Source organism: Triticum aestivum, chromosome 2B, assembly GCF_018294505.1.
Source record: "Triticum aestivum cultivar Chinese Spring chromosome 2B, IWGSC CS RefSeq v2.1, whole genome shotgun sequence".
In the NCBI taxonomy this organism is placed as follows: Eukaryota; Viridiplantae; Streptophyta; class Magnoliopsida; order Poales; family Poaceae; genus Triticum; species Triticum aestivum.
In genome coordinates, this window is record NC_057798.1 from 408,556,656 (window position 1) to 408,575,667 (window position 19,012).

Sequence of the window (19,012 nt, forward strand, 5' to 3'; positions counted from 1 at the left end):
AGATACCGATGGCAGACATCATTTGGCCACGTCGCATCCGTGCATGGACACACTATTCTAATTGGAGATGATGGGCGGCTTTCGCATCACATATCTATATCTATATCCCTATATATATTATATTTTTTTATTGTGTGTGGGTAACTTTAACTTTGAAAGATGGTCGTTGGATGAGGCGAATCCGATGGTCCAAAGATGGCAATTTTTTTATATTATATTTTTTTATATATATACCGATGGCGGGTAACTTTAACTTAAGATGGCAAATATATAATCTAGATGACATCATTTGATAACTTTAACTTTTATATTATATATTTTGTGCGGGTAACTTTAACTTTGAAAGATGGTCGTTGGATGATGCGAATCTGATGGTCCAAAGATGGCAAATTTGAGCACTATTGGCCGTTGGATATCATCTAGATTCCACCACGTGTATAATCTAGAAGACTCCATGGTTGAACTTAAGCATAATGCACAAACATCAAAACACAAGCACTTCTTATTTGTTCTAGAATCTTCCGTATCAGAATTGCCCAAATGTTTTTCTACATGATTTGCCATTATTTGTTTTTACTTTATGTCTTACAACGCACAATTCCATGAATCTTAAAATAGATTAGCTTTCTTATAAAAACTAGATGATTTTGAATGAAATGAACTATAAGAATTAAATGAACATCTACATCATGCATATATGACTCAAAGCTTGCATGCTATAATGTGGTATTTATTCATAATTTGGTTGCCAAATCTCATGCGTGCAATGCACATGTACCTTACTCTAGTCTAAATGGTGTTTGTGTGTGTGTTGTGCATGTTGAGGTGCAAATTGTCTTTTTTTTGGGTACACGTTAAGCTTGTTCTTCCGAAATTTCAAGCCGCGCCTTGTTATGCCGAAAATTGAAGCTAGTGTCTCTGTCTATCATGCTGCGAAACTCCCGCCTCTTCAACCCGCGCCTTGTTAGCCCGAAATATTTAAGATATATCTTTGTCTCGTTGTGCTCCGACAACTCCCTCCATCTCAACTCGTGCCTTGCTATTCCGAAATTACAACGTGCGCGAAAACTCCCACCTCCTGTGAAATCGCGACACGTGAAATGCCCATGGTACCCCTGAACCGAAAGAACCGCCTCAAATCGGTGGGGGGGTACTTTCATAACTTACCCCACATTTCGGACAAGCGCGTCTCTAAGCCATGGTTCCCCACTGCCATCCCATCCGCCCACCCATTCGTACACCGAGGCCATGAAAACCCGCGACGAAACCCCACACCCTACTCCGTCCGCCACCCAGCCGGAGCGTCTTCCCCGAAGACGTCGTCCACAACAACACCTCGACATCCCTCATCCATCATACCGGATGAGGATCCGTCGTCGATCTCATCGTCCCACCGGTTTAGCCACCCCGTCCTCCACCTCCAAGGAGCTGCCCCGATGTTCCCCTCGTCTTTCGCGTCACCTCCATTCCCACACCGCCATCTTCACCTGCACCAGCGGAAGAGCATCATCATCACCGTTTCCTCGGATGAAGCTGCGGCCTAATCGGCGCCACCAAAGAGGTTGTACACTAATCGCCGCATTTTCTTCTTGATTCGATCTCACGGTGCTGCCGGCGCTCGGTCCTGAGCCGACACGGCGTGGCTCCATCCACGGCGGCCTCGCCGGCCACTTCCTCCACGGCGTCTCTCCCTCGGCGGCGACGTCCACATCAGTAGGAGCTGCTGCTGCTTTAGCTCTCGCTCGCGCTGCTGCTCTGCTCTTGCTCTCGGTCCCCTGCCTAGTCTGCTCCTACTATTGCTCTTTCTCGCGCTGCCGCTCTCGCTCTTGCTCTTGCTTGCGATGCTGCTCCGATTTAGCTACACTTCAGTCGACTGAATCAACTTTTGGGTCAGTCGATTTTCAAGGGGGGGGGGGCTCACCGGGGTGAAGGAAGAACCAGTCGCAGCGGGGAGGGGGGCTCGCCGGAGAGGTACCCCACTATCTATCTTAGGGTTCAGGATGGGGGCGGTGGTCGCCGACGGTGGCGGGGCGTTGGCGGGGCGGTGGCGTGGGGATCGCCGGAGAAAAAGCTCGGCACGGGGGGCCTAGAGGGATGGCCGGGGCGGCGGCGGACCGGCGGTGGGGAGTGTTTTCGGGGCAGGCGGGGCGGCGCACCGCCGGCCGCGGGCGGCGGGGGGATGCTGTTTGGCCGGTGGTGGCTGCCGGCTCAGGGGGGTGGAGGTTGAAGATGAACCACAGGCCCTTGATTTCGTATCCAACGGCTGCAAAATTGACTGACCAGAGATGAAAAAGTCAGTCGACCGACGTGTAGCCTCACCTTGCTAGTGCGTTCAGTTTCGACAGCAAAATTCAGTTTCGACATCAAAATTCAGTTTCGACAGTTAAGTTCAGTTTCGACAGTTAAGTTCAGTTTCGACAGTTAAGTTCAGAGATGAGCGGCTGATGTATTTTACATCTAGCACTTTGTGGTTATGTATTTTACGTCATGTATTGGAGATGCTATTAAAATTCCACTCAGGTTAACGTTGTTCATTGTCTCTCTTGTCCTGCTTTAGCCTCGACGTCGTACAATTTACCGGAGCTGCTCCAACGATGAAACCCTCCATCACAGCGGAGCAGTACCTCGGGCTCCATCTCCAGATGCCTAAGATCTTCTTCCCCTCCTCCGAGAGCAAAGTCAGCCGGAGCATCCTCACCGGCCAACCCAATCACGCTGAGATCGACATGGCTTCATCAAAGAGGTTGTACACTTTGTTGCATCTCTTTTTTACTCTACATGTTATATATATTGTCCACTGAGCACTCGTAGTAACGGGAAATACAATTATTTTATCCTACTATATGACAAGCAGTGAGGTACCAGGCAACTTAGCTATCCGTGATGGACTCTCTTAAACACCATCATTATTTATCTCTGCGCGTTTGAGCTATGCATTTGTCGATGGGCCTGGGAGTTGAGCTAGTATGGCAGTGGCCTAAGTCCAAAGTAATAGAAGTAGCACAAAAACATTTTTTTAGTGTAGGATTTTCCTTGCTCAAGCCTGCCTACTAGAATCGCCAGTGCTTGAAAGGAAAAGTGAATGAAAAACATAGGAATTGGAAAGTTTCCTATGGTACTACTTTTCATGAATTTGATGCAAAGGAATGGAGCAAAGGAAAACTATAGGATTTGTTCCTTTAGTGTCTCCTTGAAAGAAAAACCGTAGGAATTCTAATTTCCACTTCTCCTCCTTTTCATATTCCTATTCATCAAGCACAAGACTAAGAGATAGTAGCATAATAGCATTATAACCGTACATTTTCTTGTGGTTTGACTTAATCTCACCATGCTTTTTTGCATCATGTGATCTTCCAATTGTTGTGAATCAAACACCCAGATTGGCAGAAATCCTGTGTTTTTAAATTCTCTATTTTGCACGTGAATTCCTATCCTATTCCTGTCTATTTCCTATCCCTGCATTGTTAGAATCCTCAAATTCAAACAAGCCCTTACTCAATTTCTTCTGTTACAGATATGTGTCAAAGAAAACCTTGTGTGGTTTGTCCTGCTCCTGCGGCGTTGTGTTCCACCCTAGCTCAGCTGCTCCAACGACGGAAGGGTTCACCAGAGCAGGGATCCGCTCTCCAGACTGTCTTTCGCCACCTCAGATCTTCTTCCCCGTCGCCGGCAGCCACGACAACTGCATTGCCACCATCAACTAAGCAGATGACCTTGAGGACTACACGGGTCCGCAAGAGAGGTTGCACTCTTTCGTGTCTGCTTATGTTATGCGTCGCTTAATATGATGACATGCTACATTATCATCGTGTTCACCTATTAGACTCCAAGTCAGGTCCAAACTAATGCTGAAACTTGAGTTTTTAAATGGTTGTGGGGTACATATTGGGGCAGCAATCAGTACTATTTGTCTACTATCTGGTTAATCTCCAGTGTCTACTATGAGTTTCATGTTGGGTGCAAACAAACATTAAAGGAGCCATTATCTGTATTTTTTAACTAAAGCTATTATCTGCCTGCTATCATTGATTTTGGGTCTATCCACAATTTGCTACCATCACTCTGGATTTGTGCATGCACTCCTTACATAATCTCACTATGTTTTATTCCTATGCATGCCAGTTATTGTACACAATGGAACTGGTCATGTAGAGCAAAAGAGACGAGCCTTGCGTGGCAATAAAATTTCATGTAGACGTCGTTCCATGGTGGGTGCAAAGGCAGCCCCCCTCCACCCATTTCGGATCGTAATCAAGAGAAAGATAATTGTTCTGAGGGGGATTCGAAAGGAGAAGACCACTCCTATTTACCCCATGAGGTCTTCGCTCTAACTTGGCATGCTGATGTTGGTAATATCATGCATATGGTGCCTTGCATTGCTTACTGTATACATTAAAGATGTCATCTGCTTAGTTTAGACATGCTTTGTGTCAATGCCATCTGTTTAGTTTCTTTATCGTATATGTGAATCATGCAATGCCATCTTGTCTAGCCAGGCATCATATATGTGAATTTTGCAATGCCACCCTTGTTAGCCAGTCATCTTTGAATTATATCATGCCATCATTTTTTTATTACGTGTTAAATTTGTCAACAATTTTAGTACATTCAATTACTCTTCCTGTGCATCAGCCATTTGGCACGGTCATGGAAAAATCTGGAGTGGAAACAAGGTGTTCAGAGCAGACAATGCTATCTGACAAAGCGCATGTCTTGCTGGTTACCGATAGCTCCTCAGAGGAGGATTCAGAGACAAATGACCAGTCATATTTCCCCCCAAGGTGCATGCCCTAACTTGGCAGGGTTATGTTGTTCATATCGTGCATATGGTATCTCGCATTGCTATGTCATTTGCTTAGTTTAGACATGCTTTGTGTGAATGCCAACTGTTTAGTGTCTAATTACCATATATGTGAATTATGCAATGCCATCTTGTTGCAAGACATTATATATGTGAATTATGCAATGTTATCTTGTTGCAAGGCATTATGTATGTGAATTATGCAATGCCATGCTGTTTAGGCAAGCGTCATATATGTGAATTATATCATGCCGCTTTTTTTTGTATTTCTCATTGCTTTTGTCGACAATGTTTGTATATTCAACTGCTCTTCCTGTGCATCAGCCATTTGAATTGGTGATGGAGAAATCTGGAGTGAAAACAAGGTCTTCAAAGTAGACAATGCTACCTGCTGAAGCAGATATCTTGCTGGTTACAGATAGCTCTTCGGAGGAGGATTCAGAGGCAGATGACCAGTCCTATTACCCCCATGAGGTGTATGCTCAAACTTGGCAGGGTTATATTATTCATATAATGCATATGTTGTATTGCAATGCTTAGTTTTTACATCATATACACAATACTGAATGCCATCTCCTTAGTTGACACATCATATATGCGATTGCCCTCTGCTCACTTCCTTAATATATAAATCATATATTTGAATTATGTCATGCCATGATGTTTACATAGACAGCATGTATCTGAATTATGGCATGCCAACCCATTTTCTAAAGACATAATATAGTTATATCATCTCATCCTGTTTACATAGTCATCATATTTTAAATTATGTCATTCTATCCATGAATTATATCATGCCATCATGTTTCCATCGACGGCATGTTTGTGATTTATGGCATGCCAACCACTTTAATAGACACATCGTATAGTTATATCATGTCATCCTGTTTACATAGTCATCATATTTTGAAGTATGCCATTCTATCCTATTTAGTTAGCCATCATACATGTGACATTGTGTCATGCTATCCTGTTTAATTAGCCATCATATATGTGAAATTATGTCCTGCTATTCTGTTTGCTTAGACAACATAAATGTGAATTATTTCATGCCCTGTTTTCTTCCCTACTATCCATTGCACCTGTCTATCTTACAATGTCTATACATTCAATTACTTTTCTTGTTTATCAGCCATTTCAATTGGAGGGAGTGATGACAGTATACGTGGGAGTAAAAACACGGTCTTCAGAAAAGATCGTGCTACCTGTCGATGTAGATAGAACCACGGTTGTACTTGCCCAAGAACCAGCTCCACCACACATAACCCACACTCATCCAGATTGTACCCCTACCCAGTTGGACAGAGAACCAGCTACACCCCTTCTAACCCCAACCCCAGCAGATAGACACCCAGTTCCTGTTGACACATCACCGTCTCCACCACAGAGCACCCAAACACGAGCAGTTAGTAAGGCAACTGCAGTGCCCAAATCACGAGGACCACCACTCCGAACTTGAAGTCAACGCTTAAAGCAGAAGAAGAATTATTCTCAGGTCAGGTTCCGTAGCTATGGTTCATACTACTTTGCTCTTGCATCACTGTATTTACTGATACCAACCAATTTCAAAATTGAAGGATGCAATTGAAACTCCAATGGCGCAACAGGTATGTTTTAAACCTGTTTCTTCAATGTGTATGGTTGTTTGCTGTTGTAACTTGCTCTATGTTGATTTTAGTTTCAATTGAATAAACAGTTATGTTCTCATGCCATGCACATTACAAGTGTTGTTATTGCTGTGTAGTTTCCCACACTTATTCTGTCTATGCTGCTTTGTCTTAAATAGATATGATTCGAACTGTATCTATCTTGATTTGGCAACATAAACTAGAATGATATAGACCATACAGTGACCATACTACATAGATATATGTTGGTTTCATGCTGTTATCATGTCCACCTTACTACTGAACTGGTTTACCAAAATGAGTTTCATATACTACATTGTAAACCTGAGATGTGTTTGTTTGTTTCTCTTTTAGAACGCGGATAAAATATTGGAGAAGAGTACCCTGTTATGCAATGGTAAAGGAAGTAATGCAGATAAGGTTCAAGATAGTGAGACATCCCTGTTGGTCTCCAAGAAAACTGATAAAAACTATATTGAAGACACTGAGACAACCCCAAAGTCATGTCTTGATGTAGTGTTCGAGTTACTGGCTACCACTGCTGGCACCAGCTCTTCGAACTCGTTGCCTGAATCAGTTCGACTTCTTGAGTCTCAACTTCAAGTTGAAAGACATCGATCAGATGTTATGCGACAGGAAGCCAAAGGACTGAGGAAGTCCCTGCAGAATTCAGATGCATACTTTCTGGTGCAACAGCAAGCGCTGGAGGACTTAAGCGCCAAACAAGAGAAAGTTAATAAGCTTGCTAAGCATCTTGCCAACATTATGGGTACCCAGGATATTGTTCTTGAGCTCTTCTGAAGTGGTTTTAGTTCTGGACTTGTTTTGCTGCAACGTTTATATGCTGCTGTGTTCCCTATATTTGCACTCGTGGCGAACTTTGATGCCCAGTGGATATAATATGTGTAGTAGCTGTGTTAGCCTAGTGTAAGTTGCTTGCTTACTTATTTCCTTGTTGTCTTGTTTATTTGTTTGCTTGTAGTCAGTGCAGTTCTTTTTCTGCGGTTTGCTAGTGGCTGCAATAACCTATTTTTTAAAACTAGGCCACAATAACCATGGGCTAATATTTATTGTAGTGACACTAGACCTACGGGTCGTAGAAACAGTGGGCCTTCAACGGGCCGTATAAACAGTGGGCCTTCTACGGGTCGTAGAAACAGTGGGCCTTTAATGGTCCATAGAAACAATGGGCCTTCTACGGGCCATAGAAACAATGGGCCTTCTATGGGCCGTATCATCAATGGGCCTTATACGCGCCATATGATCGATTGGCCAAACATGGGCCAAGCAGACCGCATTCTGGCCGTAAACGGGCTAGAGTTGGAATCATCCGTACATGGGCCGACCATAACGGGCCATCGTCAGGCCGTATTTGATGATGCTATGAAAATGGCCCAACGTATTAATGGACCACAAACGGGCCGACTGTAACCACGGGCTGAATTTGGCCCACAAGCAGAAAATGATAGTAACAGGCCGTAAGTAAACAAATGCTAGAAATGAGCCCAAGAATAAATAGGCTTTGAGAAGGCCGAAAGATAACATGGACTGGAAATGGCCCAACGGAATAACAGGCCGTTAATGGGTATAAAGTGATACACTATTCTATACGGGCCAGTTTCACCACGGGTCGTTAATGGGTGTAAAGTGATACACTGTTCATTACGGGCCAGTTTCACCACGGGCCGTTAATAGGCCAAGAGTTACATAGGGCCTCATATGGGCCGAAAGATGTCATGGGCCATACATGGGCCAGAAGTGAAAACGGGCTGGAATCATATTGGATGGCCCAGATGACGCTACTGGGCCTAATTCGAATAGGGCGTAACGGGCCTTGGGTTAGCGGGCTATAAATGGGCTATATGCGAACAGGCCGTTAATAGGCTTTCCATGGGCCGGCCCGCCACCTTTTGAACAAGTCAAACGGGCCGGCCTTTTCACAGCAATGGGCCTCTGTTGGGCCGTGCCACGTGTCAACATATCATAGGCGCCTTCTGTCCAATGAGTGGATGACATCTGTCCCAGCGATGAGTCGACATGTGTTTCCTCCAGCCAATGTTGATTTTACACGTGGAAAATCCCCATTGGTCGGGGCTGTTAACATGTTATCGGATCCAAAACCCGACCCGATAGCTTAATGGTGTTCTGTTACGGTGGATGCCATGTGTCGGTCACCCTTGACGAAAGCACTTCTGTGACGCGCGATTTATCGTCATGGAAGTGGACACTTCCGTGATGATAATTGTGGTAATGTCATGGAACACTTCTACGACAGCACATGTATGACTATCTTGATTCTGTCATAAATTTGTCATGGATGTACATGCATGACAAAAAACGTGACCTACTGTGACAAACACGTATCATCACGGAAGTGTATTTTTTTGTAGTGCTGGCGGCCGCCTGGGGTGCTGCATGGAGAGCGACAGCAGCGGCGGCGGCTTCTCCTCCGGTGATGACAGCAACGGCGGCGACAGCGCCACCTCCGGGGGAAGCGGGAGCGAAAACGACTCCGACGAGCCACCACACCACCGCGTCAAGGTGGAGGAGGATTCTGACTAAGCGTCGGCGATGCTGGAGTTGGACTCCCAGGAGCGGCGGCCTCCGGGAGGAAGTTTCTTTTGTTTCCTTTATTTCCTGCATCCGAACATCATGAGCCTCGTGGGGGCATGTAAGAACATGTGGCGCTTGCGCCTTTATTTTTAAGTTCCTAGTTTGTATTTAGATTACCGTGGCGCTCCTCGTTCAGGCTTATCCCCCTTTTCTCATGATCACTTAGTACTCTCCGTCTCCGGGACCCAGTCCCCAAGCAAGCCTCAGCCGTCGCTGGTATGCCAGGTCGCGATGCCTAAGGCAAGGCCAGGAGGTGAGGGGCTCGAGGTCCGGTGAGAGCTCCTGAGGTGCGATGCTCAAGAGGTCCCCCTTGACACGCAAGCGGCTCACGATAAAAAAGGGTTCTCGCCCATACGAGATTGCAAAAAGAATGGCAAACATTATCAGTAAGACTCACGTAGGGCGCGAAGAGGATGACTTAGCTTAAGGTGCGGAGTTAGGCGTCCGTGGCGGGATCCCTGCCTCACGAGGCGCACTTCCTTGGAGCCTGATTCCCTGCGCGCCTTTGCTCTGCGATGGGTCAATACAAGTCCCACGAGGGGTGCCTGAAAAATCAAGGCTCTTTTACGTTTCAAGTGATGTCCTCACAGCTGGACCACGCTCCTCTTCTCATATTCTCTCGCGAGGTTTGCCTTTCTTTTCTTTGCTCACCAAAGTGCTCTATGTCCTCAGGATCCGGCCTTTGAGTGATGCTGATCCGCCGCTAGTATGTCAAGTCACGATGCCTGGGACAAGGCTAGGGGGTGAGGGCCCGAGGGCCTGTAAGAGCTCCTAAGGCGCGATGCTCAAGACTCCCCTTTTAACGTGCAAGTGACTCGCGTGGAAAAGAGGCGGCTCACCTTACGAGGGTAACAAGGGAAGGTACTTTGAATGATAATATCGTAGTGTACGAGGTGATTGAACTTAGCCTTTTGCGGACCGGGTTGTCGCCTGATCAAGCCTGACCTTTCTGAAGCGACAAGGAGTTGCCTAGGCGCCATTCGGGTGCCTGTCTCTTGAAACTCCTACAAATTGATGGATCACGAGGTAAAAATGGTGATGCACGCTTGCTGATCTCCTCATGATAATTTTGTGAGGAGACAGGGCACTAAGGACCTGACGAGGTGACGTGCACGGGGCCGGCCTGTGAGCCAGAGCTCGGTCACTTAGGTTTTCAGCGCTGCAGACATCATGCCACCAGCCCCTGCTCATGGGACATTCAGGAGGAGAGCAGCTGGCGTGCGAAGCCTCAAGGGGCGAGACCTCGGGACATAATATGGTGTCGGAACACAAGGTTAATGATCATAGCATCTCATGAAAGCATAGCTGGTTCTGATATATGAGCAAAACAATGCAGCTGCAGGGTGGGCCCTAACAGCCTGAGGGTAATGCAGCTCGTGGGTGCCGTCAATTGGATAAACCAAAAGGTCGCCTAGCAATGTTGCTGCGGGAGTATCGAGGGAGTCGATGAAGCATGCCGCGGAAGCTCGCTCCTCATGAGCGGGACGGCTCCTGAGGCCCGGGGGACTCGCCAGGGGTCAGAGCCTCATGAGACGCCGGCGTGAGCTGCGCAAAACGTTGGTACGTGGCACCCATGTTGAGCAGGCCGAAGGGCATGCAGATGTAGTTGCAGGGGAAGCCCCCGCTCCGGCAGGGCGGGTGAGGGCCAGAAGAGGTCTTGAGAAGCGGCCCTATTGAGGCCCGGAATGCTAAGGCAGATGCGCAGCTCACCGCCCGCGTCGGGAGCGGCAGCCGAGTCGGTGGGGCACGCAGGGCAACACTCTTCGCACATGGCTAGCGCTTCCTGAAGCTCATCGACCGCCTTGGTGATGAATTCTTGTCCTCCTGGTGCCTCGCACCACATTCCTTGCTTATGGGGGCGCATGTCAAGGCAAGCCTACAAGTGGTACCCGAACACCTCCCTTGTTGCACTGGTCAGGTCAGACGCTCTCTAGGTGGAAGCCCCCAGGCCCGTCCCGAGGGATGCATCGCGTGCGCCATCCTATGCGGGATGAAGGGGTGCCCCGGTAGCAGGTGCAACACCTGAGGCATCGCCGGTGGGTTTCTTGGCCTCAGGATGGCTCTTGGGGAGGAGCTGCTTCTTCTTCGCGTGGTGGCCTCAGGAGGCGCGACGTCGCCTTCATTGTTAGAGTTCTCAGCCGCTGCAGCCCGGTAGGCGTGCTCGAGGGAGCACACCGCATCCTGCTCATCACAGGAGACAGTGATGACACCATTGCACCCCGACATCTTGAGGACGTTGTAGCCATGGTGGGTGGCCGCCATGAACTTGGTGAGGGGAGGGTATTGATACGTCCATTTTGCATCATGCTTTTATATCGATATTTATTGTATTATGGGCTGTTATTACACGTTATGTTACAATACTTATGCCTATTCTCTCTTATTTTATAAGGTTTACATGAAGAGGGAGAATGCCGGCAGCTGGGATTCTGGGCTGGAAAAGGAGAAAATATTGGAGACCTATCCTGCACAGCTTCAAAAGTCCTGAAACTCCACGAAAGTCATTTTTGGAATTAATAATAAATATTGAGCGGAAGAAGTACCAGAGGGGGCCCACACCCTGCCCATGAGGGTGGGGGCATGCCCTACCCCCCCCCCCCCCCCCCCCCCCCGGTGTGCCCCCTGCCTCGTGGGCCCCCTGGCAGCCCTTCGGTGGCCATCTTCTGCTATATGAAGGCTTGTACCCTGGAAAAAATCATAAGCAAGCTTACGGGACGAAACTCCACCGCCACGAGGCGGAACCTTGGCGGAACCAATCTAGGGCTCAGGCGGAGCTGTTCTGCCGGGGAAACATCCCTCTGAAAGTACATTTAGTCCCCATGTGTGATTTTGGTAATTAAATGACAATCCTAATGGACTAATGTTTGCATTGAGTTGTACATTTTAAGGAAAGTTCCATTTCCAATGCATCAAAAATATTGGATGAACTGAAGGATGTTTGTTCCATGGTGATGCAAGAAGGAGATAGAATGGATTTGAAATGAATGCCATATACATATTGTTGTGCATGCATCAAGGCTTATGGGTTGAACCATGATGGATCAAGATCTTGAGAGAATGATTAAAGAGAAGAATTCTACATATGCTTGATGATAGGATCATTATGAGCTCATTTGTTGAGTCGGGGATTATTATGTGTTGAAGCAAGTAATTCAAGTGAACAATTCATTGTGCCTCTCAAGATACTATGTTGGAGCATGAGAACGGGAAAACGATGTCCAATATGATATTCAAGGAGAAACTTGATATGGTCATGGTGAATTGAGATATTGGTTATTATGTCTTGAAGAAATGAAGCATAGTGAAGATATCAATAGGGCCTTCAAGACATCAATATTAATCATGGAGCAAAGATAAATGTTGACCAAGATGAAGATCAAAGATTGACCTCTAAGATGGACAACACACAAGTGCATATCATGTGCCACATGAGATCTTGTGGTATGGTAAGAATTTATCAATTGTGCTTTGTGTACTAACCCATACTATGTGTTGTCTATGTTATGTGGGTTAGGTAATTCTCATGAGCTTGGTACTTATAAGAAAGCTTGGTGCTCATCAAAGTATGTCATCAAGTAATTAATGTTGATGGACAAGTAAAGATGAATGCAAAGCAAATCTTCCCACATTGTGTATGGGGAAGCTACTTGAAGACTTCTCCAATGTCTTGCCTTCAACTTGAGCCATGAAGAAACATCAATATAAAGCTCAAGTGAAAGGCTCTAGTCAAAGGTATTAGTTCCTTTGGCTTTAGATGTGAGGATCGATGACCATCGAAAAGGATATATGCTTAGGAATGAGTTTTCGGAAGCTATCTAGTATAGTTCTTTTATGATTCTTGAGTTATAGGGATCCCGCACTATTAAGAGGGGATCAAAGGGGTTAGTGATGTATTTGCTCAAGTCAACATTATCTATTTCTATTCTTCTCACATCATATTCCAACATAGGCATATTTCGCCCTATCCAATACAAATACAATATGCCTACATATCTCAAAAGAAAATCCAAAGACAACTAGGTTCCCCAAAGTATATGTATAACCATTGCATGCTTTGCACCCTCCATTATGTATTATCTCGGGTGGTTCTATATGTGAGGACCTGGAGTTTTTCCATAGCTTAAAAACGAGCCCAAGATCATCAAAATCGGAGTCCGGATGTAAAAGTTATGCATGTTTCAGTTTTGGGGTTCCTGCTGTTTTTTTTTATGGCTGGACATCCGGGACTTGGCCGGATGTCCGGGCTTCCGGGTCGCCCCGGATGTCCGGGCTTCCGGGTCGCCCCGGATGTCCGGGCTTCCGGGTCGCCCCGGATGTCCGGGATCCTCCCGGAAATCCGGCCCGCAAATTCCAGAATCTATTTTCAAATGTTGGTTGTGCCCGCCGGATGTCCGGCACTTGCCCGGATGTCTGGCCCGGCGCTGTCACTTACTCACAAACGGCTAGTTTTCTAGGCCTTCTATATATACCCCTCTACTAATCCGGTAGAGGGTTGACCACTTCATCCCAAATCGCCCCAAGAACACAAGTGGCTCCCTCTCACTTCTCCTACACCAAATCTTAGATCCCAGAGAGATTTGTGAGAGTTCTTGAGAGTTTTTCCAATCAAGTGATAGATCCACTCCCTCTCCCTCTCTTGACCAAACAAATTCGTGATTTGAGCAAGTCTTGAGCATTTCCCCTTTGTTCTTGTTACTCTTGGAGGTTGGAGACTCCTAGGCGGTAGGAGTGCTCCGGTAAGGAATCAACTTGTGATTTGTCCCCCGGAAAGTTCGTGAAGGTTTGGAGGCTGCCTCAAGGTCTACCACTAGTGGTTGAGAATTGCCTTCGTGGTGATATCTCAAGGAGAATAGGGTGAGCCTTCGTGGCATTGGTGTGCCTTCATGGTAACATCCACCTCTCTAATGGTGACTAGCTTCCCTCCAAGGAAGTGAACATCGGGATACATCCTCATCTCTGTGACTTTGGTTATCCCTAACCCTAACTCCTTACTTGTGGTTTACTTTGGTCACTTGACCGTGCATTCACTATATCTTGTTGTCCTCATTATATTGTGTTGGTTACCATATCATAGAGATCATTTAGGCCAACGCTTTATAATCCGCAATTCATACTTGCTACCATTGTTCTATCTTGTGCTGAGTGTGAATTGCTAGCTTGTAACATTCATTTCCATATCTTGTGACATAATTTGTGTAAGCTTGTATTGCTTACTTGTGGTTGTGTGTATTATTCATTTACATATCTTGTGGTATACATTGAGTAAGTTTGTGTACTTACTTGTGCTTACTCATATCCTCTTTGTTCTCATCTTGTTTATTCTAAGCTGTTGGTGCACTTAGTGAGCCTAGTATATTTAGAATTTGTGCTTGAAAAGTATCTGCTTAGTTTATTTCCGCATTAGGATATAGCCAAATCCGTAAAAGATTTTAAAACACCTATTCACCCCTCCCCCTCTAGGCGACATCGTGGTCCTTTCAATTGGTATCAGAGCCTGGTCTCTCCTTATTAGGCTTCACCGCCTAGAGAGTAACGATGTCGACTAGTGAACTAGTGCACAACAACACTTTTGATTTGGATGGCACAAATTATCACCTATGGAGAATTCACATGCTTTGTCACTTTCAGGCCATGGGTCCAAATGCTTTGCGAATTGTTCTTATAGGAATTTCTATTGCTAAGGATGGACATTCTCCATCTATTGAGGATATGTATCTTGATTGTGATACTTCTCTTGTCATTCATCAAGCTTTAACATTTGAAGTGTTTAAGGCAGTCACGACTTGCAAGTCGGCTCATGAGACTTGGACCAAACTTGAAGATATATATGGTGGGTCCAATCTTAATGAAGATAATATTCTATTTGGGGAGTTGATGGAGGAGTTCTCCACATTTTTAAATGGGTCATTTGCAATTCTGCCCCTAACTTGAACCACCTACTCAGATTTGCCCCTAATTTCAAAGCATGCTCAAATTTGCCCCTCTGCCATTAAGTCACTACTCAGAAATGCCCTTCCGTCCACTCAAATGCCTTTGACCGTCAAAGGCCCATGTGTACTGTAGCAGACAGAAAGTGCTACAGTATTGGACGAAAAGTGCTACAGTACTGTACGGAAGGGCATTTTTGAGTAGCGACTTAACGGCGAAGGGGCAAATTTGAGCATGCTTCAAAATTAGGGGCAAATATGAGTAGTGGGTTCGAGTTAGGGGCACAGATGTAAATATCCCTTTTTAAATCATGAAGAGCTCTCTATACTTCCACCTCCGATTACTTGCACACTTCAATATCTTGCACTTCACCAACATGTGGCGTGCCACAAGGTAATGACATGGTGAGTGAAGAAATATCTTGTGATGATGGTGTTAACCTCATTTGTGATGATATGCTTGATCTCCCATGTTGCCATGATAGAAATGCCTTGGTTTCCTCTAGTTGTTCTATGACTAACCATGCAGAGGAAATCAAGAAAGATGAGGAATGCTTGATTGATGAAGAACCATCTTCTTCAAAAGAATCATCATCAACCCCCTTTGTTCACATGTGCCTCATGGCAAGAGGTAATGACGAGGTATCATCTTCTCTTAGTGATAATGATGATAGTTGTAATGAGGATGGTGATGATGACTTGACTCAAAATCTCTATGAGATTGGGAAAACTCTTCATAGAGCTGAAAATAACACTTATAAAAGGTTCCAAGATGTTCTTGCTTGCTTTCAAAAACGTAATGACTTATTTCTTAACGAGCAAGCAAAAAGTGAGCAACTTGAACATGAACTTGCTAAGGCTCATCAATGTCTTAGTGACTTGAGGTCTTTAAAAGAAGAGATTGAAGTTACTCATTGTAAACTTAAAGAGGATTTTGAGCACCTTGACCTTAGCTACAAGAATGTCAAAGGAGAGCTCACCAAACTCTCTAAGTCTCATGAGGAACTTCAAGCTACTCATGCGGAGTCTCTAGTTTCTACATGCTCCTCTCATATTGATAATGATGCTTGTGCTACTAACTCTATCTTGTGTGAAGCATCGATATTGAAAGAAAATGTTGAGCTAAGGACTCAACTTGATTTGCTAACTAGCAATTATGGGAAATTGGAAGAAACTCATAAAAAGCTCTCAGGCACTCATGAGGATCTTCTAATCTCTCATGATGGGTTAAAGTTATCTCATGAGGCTATGGTCACCAAGGTAAAATCATGTGAGTCTCATGTGGATATTAGCACATCTTCTACTCGAAATGCCTTATTGCAATGTGCTAGTCCTTGCAATTCCTCCCTACATGATATTGGTACACCTCATGATGAATTGCTCACCTTGTCTTGTTGCTCTAACCATGAAGTTTCTACTTCCACTACTCCTCTTTTTTCTAGTCTTGAAACTAACCATGTGGAGGAAATTAATAATCTCAAGGCCCAAGTCACTAGTTTGAAGAAATACTTGGAAAAGTGCGATGATGGACATAGTTTTCACTCCAACAAGAAGAAATCCATGAACAAGAAAAGGGGGCAAGGCCAAGCCAAGAATGATCCCAACATTTCTTGCTTTAAATGCAAAAAGGTTGGACATCACGTGAGATATTGTCCACTAAAGAAAAGGGCTTATAAAGGGAAGCTACATGGAAAGTAGCCTCAAGCTCAATCTCAAGTTCAACCTCAAGTTGAAGAACGGGCACTATCCATGATGAACCATGTTATTACTTCCCAAGTTGAGAAAGTAAATAAGAAGAGAAGGGGGAGTACATGTTGCTATATTTGCCGTAAGAAGGGACACATAGCTTCATCATGTTCAAATGGTAACATCTCTAAGCCTCCAATTATCAATGATCATTATTCACTTAGGAAGGATATTGATGGTAATATGTTTGCCAAGTATATTGGTGCCCAAAGTGGTTTGAAAGTGGATAAGACCATTGGGTTGCCAAGCCTATTGTTACTAACTTCTTAGGACCCAACGTGGTTGGGGACCATCGAGTTCAAAATTAATCAATAGGTGTGTGGAGGGCATTGGAGGCTTGGCTAGTTCATGAAGAAAAATGATCCTCACCATTCATTATGGTTCAAACCAAGTCAAGTGAATTATCATCATATTTGTCATTCCAATGCTCCTCATGGCAGTAACTTGTATTTATATTGTCTACATTGAAAGTTACTAGCCCCATGCATGTTTAGGTTTTGTTCCTAGCATGTGTTTGTATATGTTGTGCCTCCTAATATGCTTGATTCGTGTTATCTAGCTTGTGTAGGTTGCTATGCACACCATATAGTTGTATGTGTGGTTTCGAGCCTTTATTGCTTCATTAGTTGAATCTTCCTTGGCTCTTCTGAGATATTAATGGATCATCACATTATGGGGGAGTGTTATGTTTTACACATATCACAAACCTTAAATGTGTATATATTAGGATACCACCTAGTATTGTTAGTGCAATATTATCTAGTTACTATGTGGTATGTAAAGTTCATTTGAAACTCAAATCCTCATCCATTAATTATCCTTAGTTGGGTTTCATTTGCCTCGTGTGGATAATACATGGATTATCACATTATGGGGGAGTGATATACTTTGTGCATATCACTTCTTGTGTGAACATTAACAATAGTGGTTTGCTAGTTTGCCACTTAGAATTTATGTTTGAGATTATCTTATATCTCTGTGGCATGCAATGTTTTTTAGTATGGAATTCTTGTGCGATTTTGCCCATGGTTATCTTAAAAATTGTATTTGGAAAATCATTTGAATAAAGCCATTCCAATTGTTGCTTTGCATGATGATCTATCTTATTGGAATGTTAATAGTATGCTATCCAAGCATTGTGTTTATTTCTAAACTCTCATGTTATGCTTGTGTTAGTATAGATGATCATGTACTTATTTGGTTTCTACACCGAATGACAACTCGAAACACCATTTTGTTTGAGTTCATCTTATTGGTTTGTATGGAGTTATGGTAGTTTGTTATCTCATTGTCTATAGTGTCATATATCTTCTTGAGTGAGAAATTCCCATGAGTATGTGTGCAATGCATATCTTATATGCTCATTGGTTTTCCTTGGTTCATATGTTGAACTTTCTGTGCTATCATATGTTGATTTGTCACTTTGAGTCATTTTGGACAACATGAATGACTAGTGATGTTATTGGAAGTATTAACGGTTATATGTTCATTTGTCAAATTTGTATCTCCCTGGATTTTGGTAGGCTTGTGCATGCATATTTACTATGTGTAAATTCGCATGCCTTGTTTGTTTTATTTGATCCAATATATATATATGGTAAATCCATCAAAAAATTTAATTGCTATATGTGCATGAAATTCAAATTCATATTGATATGCACATATTTAAGTGATTTTACCCTATGTTTTATAGTTATGCTAACTACTTCGGACCCAATAAGTTTGGGGACCATATTGTACTTAAATTGTTTTAGGTACATTTGAGGAGCATTGGGTGCTTGGCTTATTCATGAAGTTGGTGGCACTATGAGGAAATTAGAGCCAAGCTTGAACCATTACCTACTACATCATTCCAATGCCATCTCGGTAACAAGTATTTACTTCATGCATACATTTCTTGCATTCAACCTCATGTAGGTTGCATCATGGCATGAATTTCTTAACTCGTTCTTGTCATACTTGTTTCCTTTCTCAAAGCATCTCAACAATGATCTCTTGTTGCTAGTTGTGATGTCTTTGATGGTTGTGTGTTTGGAGTTTATTAATATACGATAAGATTATATTAAGCCATGTGTTATACTTTCAAGCAAAGATCTCATTGGTATATTTTATGTCTCCCTTTTGGGTATCTTATTCTTTCCTTTTGTAACTATTTAATGTGTACATCCTTCTTTGTGGATATATATCATCATGATTATCATCTACCTAGAATCTTGTACACATGAGAGAAGTTACATCTCTAGTTGATATCCCTATTCTTTCATGTCCACCATTTCATTCTCTTTTTACATATT